The sequence below is a fragment of the Protopterus annectens genome, chromosome 1.part1 (genome assembly GCF_019279795.1).
Source record: "Protopterus annectens isolate FY-2018-M chromosome 1.part1, PAN1.0, whole genome shotgun sequence".
In the NCBI taxonomy this organism is placed as follows: Eukaryota; Metazoa; Chordata; order Ceratodontiformes; family Protopteridae; genus Protopterus; species Protopterus annectens.
The window spans coordinates 374547374-374554873 of record NC_056726.1 but is presented as its reverse complement, the minus strand read 5'-3'; positions in this window follow the sequence as shown (position 1 = coordinate 374554873).

Genomic DNA, 7500 nt, shown 5'->3' with positions numbered 1-7500 from the left:
TCTATGTCTTTATGTCTTTTCCATACTACTTTATTTCCTTGTGCTAGAGTATGTTATCTGTATATTTGTTTTTCAAAGTGTGTTGCTTAATTTCATTAAGTAAAGACTTTTATCATTTAATTTTAAGAACTTGAGGCTGGTTATTTATTAGCCTAAATAAGGGTAATTACATAGACCTGGTGAAGTTTAACTGTTGCCATCTACCTTTTGAAGAAAGACTACTTGGCTGTAGCTACATAAACTACTAGAACTGTTGGCTCATTTTAAGACTGCACCACAGTCATAACTTTGGCATGCCAAATTGGTGTGGCTTGTGTCACCCTATTAGTGTAAAAGCAGGAAGGAGAAGTTGTACTGAATAGATAGCATTAGTCATGTCTGGAAATCATTGTGTATGTGTGAATGCAATTGTTTTAGCCAAGATATCCAAGATATAGTCACTGAAGGCAAGATAGCATTGAGTGGCACTGAGCTGAGAGTAACAAGCATGAAATCCTTGTAAACTAGTGATTATAGTTTTGGTCTTCGATGGTATAGTAATTACAGTGTAAGACTATTTGTGTGTGACTGACACTGTTCATAGCACAAGAAAGCAAAGTTTACCACATGCTACTAAGGCCAACCTTTGCCTGAATATTATCAGTGGTACAGTTTATAGGGCCAGCTCTGACAAAGTTCACCAAATGAATGTTCCTGTGTTATATCTCTTGCAGACTGTTAGTCATAAATTATTTATACTCACAGAATGGTGAAGCATGGGTGTGCAGGATATCTCAGCAGATTACAGAGCAATATTAAACTATAACAACTGACAGATTATGCTGCTATGTTCTAAACTGATAGTATCCACTTTATGAGAACTAAGTATGATGAATCAACACTGGGCCAACACTAACAAAATCACAAACGTGGGTAATGTCAGTGCACTTGGGGGTGCAGAGTAGGAATACCTGTGCTGGTTGACAAGTAAAGGTAGAGTAGACTAGAAGAATCAAGGGATGATGATGCAGTTCAGGGAGAACTACATGGAAAGACAGATGAATGAGTTGATCAGAGACATAGAGGTAATCAAAATAGGTACCATACATTTGAGTGAAGCTAAAGTTACTTAAAAAAGCACTGAAGTTTTACAACAATGTAGATGACTTTTAAGGAAGATCTAAAATATAGCTTGATTTGATGACTACCTTATGCCTAGGAGTAGGACATTCCATAATCTAGGTAAATAAAGGCTAAATAGTCTGTCATTATCTATATTGTGGGATTTTGGCACAACATCCGGAGATAGTCAGTAGAATTTAGCTATTTTGGGGGAGTCATAGAATGCAGTAAGATCTGTTATATATCTCCAGGGAGGTAAGTGCCTATTTGCTACTTTGAGCTGCAAAAATGGAGCCTCTGTGGGAGACCCAGTTTAGGGAAGCCAGGAATCATAGCAGCATTCTCTCTCCTTTGGTCATTTACTCATTCTAAAGACTTAAACCTTGCCTGTGATATAAATGCAACCTGCTGGAGAGACCAATAAGTATCCCAGAGACTACCCCATCCATGTGAAGCATGAAGCATAAATCAATTCAAGTGTAACTTGGATAATAGGATAGGGAACAGCAAATTCATCCATGGTTTGGCACCTATGTCTCTAATGGACACAGGCAGCTTGTAAATGGTTCATCTCCCCAGGCTCCTGCTTCTATTTCATCTCCCAAGCCCCTACTTACACTTTTCAAGGATACCAGAGCTTGCATGGCTAGGCTTAAAAAGGCTCTTGTGGTCATAAACTTGGTACATACCTGTGAACCTAAGGGAACACAAAGGAAGTAGCTAACTGTCACTGACTTGGACTTCAGGAGATGAGAACAGTTAGTGCTTTACCCTGTCCAGTGGTCTATTTCTTTTCCTTTGATCATGTAGGTGTCACATTTAGAAAGCATGAGTTGCTGGCATAAGTGGCATTCAAGGTACCTCATGATGTTACCCACATATAATGACTTCCCATCTAGTGTCTAGGTATGTAATTGTGGCATGTATCAGGTCCCCATTTAGAACATATCATTATGCTCTGACTGGGTCTGCCTTACTTTTATCTGCAATACAACTGTGGTCTTTCTCTCAAAACTAATGTTCTAAGTTATTAATGCCCATATATAAGGTGGTTTACATGATAAAAGGACTATGGCTTGAACAGTACAACGATATGTCATCAAAATACCTTAGATGATCCATGTTGTTTTCATAGATCACTAATGTGCAGTGCATAGAGGAGGAGGTCTTTGTACTGACCAGTGTGGGGCATTAGCAAGAAGAATTTAAACTTCAAAATTTATATCTGACATTATAAATAAGTTATATTTTGGTCTAACCTCATTGTTCAAACATTCAGACAGGCAAGAAGAATGATAGTGGCAGATAGCAGACTACTATTTTTATGTCAGTTTGGTAGCTTTTCTGATTCATGAGTAGAACATCATTTGGTGCCAAATTTAACTCTAAATCTGATACCATGTAATATAGTTCCATTGTTGGATATGCTAGGATAATCTGTGATGGTAAAAGTTCTAATACTTTAGTATAAAGTAAACCAGTGTAATGCATTGTGACTTACATATACAAAAGTTTGCTATTGTTTTAATTACATGTGGTTAACAGATTTCAAAAGCATGTTTCAGGTTGATGAAAAAAGCACCATATAGCTGACCTTTTTCTATGATCTCAAATATAAAGTTTGTTACAGTGAAAAGTGATATATATATATATATATATATATATATATATATATATATATATATATATATATATATATATATATATTGTGAAAGCAATGTTGTCTATTAGCTAAGTGATAAGATTTGGAAATATGCTCAGTTAATTGCTTATGCAAAAGTTTTCCATTGGGGCAAATAACTGAGATTCGCCTACAATCCGATGAGGACTTAGGTATTTTTAAGTTTTAGAATTGGTATTATGGTAGTGTGTTTCCTCGAGTAAGAAATTATTCCTGCTATAAGTCTAAGGTTAATAATGCATATATCTGGATAAACTGTGGAATCAGTATTGCCTCTTTAAATTTCTTACTTGAGCCTACAGTTTCAGGTTCCCTCAATACTTGTTTAGAGGTTATAGCCTTGAAGTAGGATGGTGTAATATCCCAAATAAAAAAAATATTCCCCAGGATTCAGCAAGCTCTGCACGGTGTGCAGGAATAGTGCAAGAGCTGCTGCATACAATATGGCCAACGAGCGATCCAGGAATGAGCTCCCGGGACGTGCACGAGTGCTCCTACACTATTCCTGCATGGACACAACTCCTGTATGCTAATTACCCCATTTGCAGGTGAAAACCATGCAAATGAGGTGAATTAGCAATCCAGGAAGCTTGCAGGCGTCTGTGCAGGAATAGTGTAACCTGCAGAAATGTACTTGGCTGCTAACAGAATACATTTCTGCAAATTACAAAACAGAGGCATGACAGCTTGAAAGAAAGTATGCATTCAATGTAGTAGACATACCAATGGGCAAATGTATGGCCATTGGCATGGAAAATAGTTGCAAAATAATAAAAAATCACTTATTTTTTTTGGCCAATTTCGGCCGTTTAAAACAGGATCGGCCCGAAAATAATGAAAAAAAGTCGGAAATAAGCTTTTAAACCAAAATCAGCATTCTGCCATAATAGTCAGCGGCATGCATAAGACAACAATACCATGGAATAGTAGTTGCTAAGGGGGAAGGCTGAGTGTCAGTTTTGTAACCATGCATTAGCAGTCAGTTTTATGCAAATGAGGGGATTGATACTGAATCACAGAATTCTTCACAGTTTTCACTTGCACCCAACTGTGTAGGTGTAGCAACAATATAACATAAGTATAAGAGATAATGACCTCATAAGGGGGAGTGTCATGCATGCTGTAAGCTTATTGGAGCTATATGGCCCATGTTTGCCCTTAGCTAAGCACAGCTAAGGAAAGGGTGTGTGTGTCTGAGGCTGCCTAGGAGGGTTTACAATGCCTGATGTGTGTGCGAGCTGCGCACCAGGTTTTAAACAAGAAATAGCAGCTATGTTCACATCTGAACACTGGGCATTTGCGGCGTGCCTCGGGGCTTAAACAGGAAGGCAATGGGAAGGGAAAACAGCAGTAGGAAGACAATCAAGGAGAACTAGCATAGCTGGCAGGTGAAATGTATAAGAATCAGCCAATTACACAGGCAGCAGCCCAGCCCAGCCCAACACACTACTATAAACCATGCAAACACCTTTCAATCTGTTTTTTCCCACAAACTCTACACCACCGGTGTACACAGATGGGGAGATTTTACCTGACAAAACTAACAAAATGATGGGGCTGCTGTTGCTCTCATACATCAATATGTGGACGAAGCTGAGGGTGGTGAGGATGAGAATGCTGATGACCAACCCACAGAGAGGAGAAGAAGAGTGTACAGACCTAAGGAAATATACCAGGGGCTACATGAGCTGGAGATAGTGGAATGCTATAGGGTGGACAGGGACATCATACAACAAATTGTTGAGCTGTGCTGGCCACGCCTCACACACAGAACCAACAGGGGGGAACCCATCCAAGTGGATACCAAGGTATGTGTAGGCTTAAGGATACTAGCCACAGGTACCTTCCAAAGGCCAACTGAGTATATCATGGGAATCTCACAGGCATCAGCATCCAGGGTACTCCACCAGTTCCTGGATGAACTGTCAGCACATGTCTGTGTGCACATATATTTCCTCAACACCCATGAGGCATTGACCAGCAATATGTGTCTCTTCCACCAAATAGCAGAATACCCTGAGGTAGTGGGTGCTATAGACTGCACGCACATACACATCAAAGCACCACCTGGTGAGCGGGGTAGGGTCTACATAAACCGCAATAGCTTCCCCTCCATCAACTGCCAGGTCGTGTGTGATGCCCAGGGTATTATAATGAATGTGTGTGCTGGCAGCCCTGGAAGCTGTCATGACTTCCACATCTAGAATATGACACAGCTGTACCAGAGATTTGCCAGTGGGGACATCCCATATGGCCTCCTAGTGGAGGATGCTGGTTACTCACTGGAGCCATGGCTGATGACACCCATCAGAAATACACACACACCCGAAAAATAACTCCATAATGAGGCACACGCACAAACCAGAATCATAATATAGCATGTGTTTGAGATGCTCAAGTCACAGTTCTGGTGCCTGGACATATCCGGTGGAGCCTTGGAGTACTCTTCAGCTACATGTACACAAATTTTCATTGTATGTGCCATGCTACACAATATGATCCTGCAGAAACAGCTCTTGCAGGAACAGCACGGGGCAGGGCCACACAGCCCCCCACCATTGCCAAGGCCAGCACAGGCAGAGTGACTCAGAGGAGAAACAACCTGAGCCTGCCCATGTAGGCATAAGGAGGCATGCCCAGTATGCCCATGCTTTGGCAAAGAGGCAACGCAAAGCACATACAGTGACACTGTAGGAACCCAGGGAATGACACCTCTCTCTGACTCGCACATACAGTAAAAGGAAAGCCAAACATGACACTACCTGTGCTTTACCATGTATAGGGAGTGCACTATGTGCATCTGACATAGTCAGCCCTCCAGCACCATCCTCAATACTGGCACAGCTACAAGATAAGTCAGTCTTCCTATCAATTGCTGAATGGAGTAGTATGTTCTGCTAGTCATATCTATGGTATGGATGTGAGCATGCAAGGGAATCATGTGGCTGAATGGCATGACAGCAGAGAGTGGACACCTATATGGACAGCATGAAATCCATAACAAATACTGGTGTCAACAAAGTAGGCAGTACTAGATAAGGTGAAAAATCTCACTTCAGAATATGTGGTGGCCCAAATGTGTGTCCATAGGACACACGCATGCATGTCAGTGAGGCTCACATACCCAACAACAGCCTCAGCCAGCAGGACAGGTGTAGATGACCATAAATAAAGGCTGTGCTAAGGCCTCCAATTGATGGCAATGGAGAACAACCCCCCTCCAGTCCTACACAGACAGACTACAACAGGTCAGGCAGTTGTATGTTAGTTCTGAAGGGTAAGAAGTCTGAAACTGAAATGTAGGTCAATAAAACCTAAGATCTGTACTCTACTTTTTTTTTTTTTTTTGTGTGTGTGTGTGTGTGTGTGTGTGTGTGTGTAGACTTTAATGATTTTGAGGCCATTCACAGACACTACACCTCTCATTGCTCTACTTTAGCAAGCTTGCTGATGTCAGTCACCTTGAAATACCCCTTTGGAGAAGGGCCAACCCTATAAGCTCTGTGGTGCATGACATAAATGCGGAGCAATGTGGTAACAGTAACTGCACAGGTATGGGTTTGAATCTCACCTGTGGCAAGTGTTTGTGTGCGTACATATGTATGTGTGTACCTTAAAGATTTTGGCTCCATTTACACCAAGTACACATCTCTGAGCCTGACTTTAGCAGTCCTGCAGATATCATCCACCTTAGAAGTATCTGTTACCAACCCTAAACCATGTCAGGTCAGTGGTGCATTTGGTAAATGTGTAACATAATGGCCAGTAAAGATTGTTAGAGGTTTGAGCTTCACATCCGGCAAATGTAAATGTGTGTTTGGGGTAACATTATTTTTGGGATCTCTCACCCACTACATCACCCAGTGCCAGTATTTACAAGGGCTGGTGATGTTCCTCACCTTAGAAGTACCTTGGCACAACAGGCATCCTATAAGCTCCGTGGCATGCGTGATAAATATGGTGCGCTGTACTAGCAATACATAGCTAGGCAGAGGTTTGAATCTCAGTACTGGCAAGTGTGGGTGTCTGTCATCAGTATCATGGGTGGAGGTTGCAGTGATTGTGCAATAACAGGATACATTGTGGGGCTGGTTTTGCTAAATTATTATGTTGAGGAACTAGTATATCTCACAATGTCCACCTTACAAGGACAACAGATGTCAAACACCAGAGAGGGTGGTGTAGACAATCCATAGCCCTACATGTGACATTATGGATTGCTGAACAATATAGGCAACCCTTCTATTACTCAAAGAACACTCTCCATCCATGTCTCATACACAAACATACTTAGGCAACAACCACTATATTAGTAGTTCCCTGCATATTGCCTTACAGATAGTACCCACGGTGTGATGCAGTGGACTACATGCCTGTTGACTACAACAGTGCCACTGACATCAGAAAGCACTGTGATGTGTTACATCTCCTGACTGAGTGTGTGTTATCCAGCAAGTAAAAGGACATGGCACCCTGTGCCATCCCTGCATGAGGCAAATGCTTACAGTGGTCCTTTTGTTATGTTCCCCACTGGACAGCTGCAACAACTGTGGAGTCTGCAAATGTAACCCACAAAGGGCATACCATGCCTTATACACATGCCCTGTATGGATAGACGCCACTAACTCCACTGAATACCTGTATTATGCTGTCAATGTAGGTGCAAGCATGACCTCAGTTCTATAGTCAGGTCTCACCAAATGAGGTTCGGAATGCTA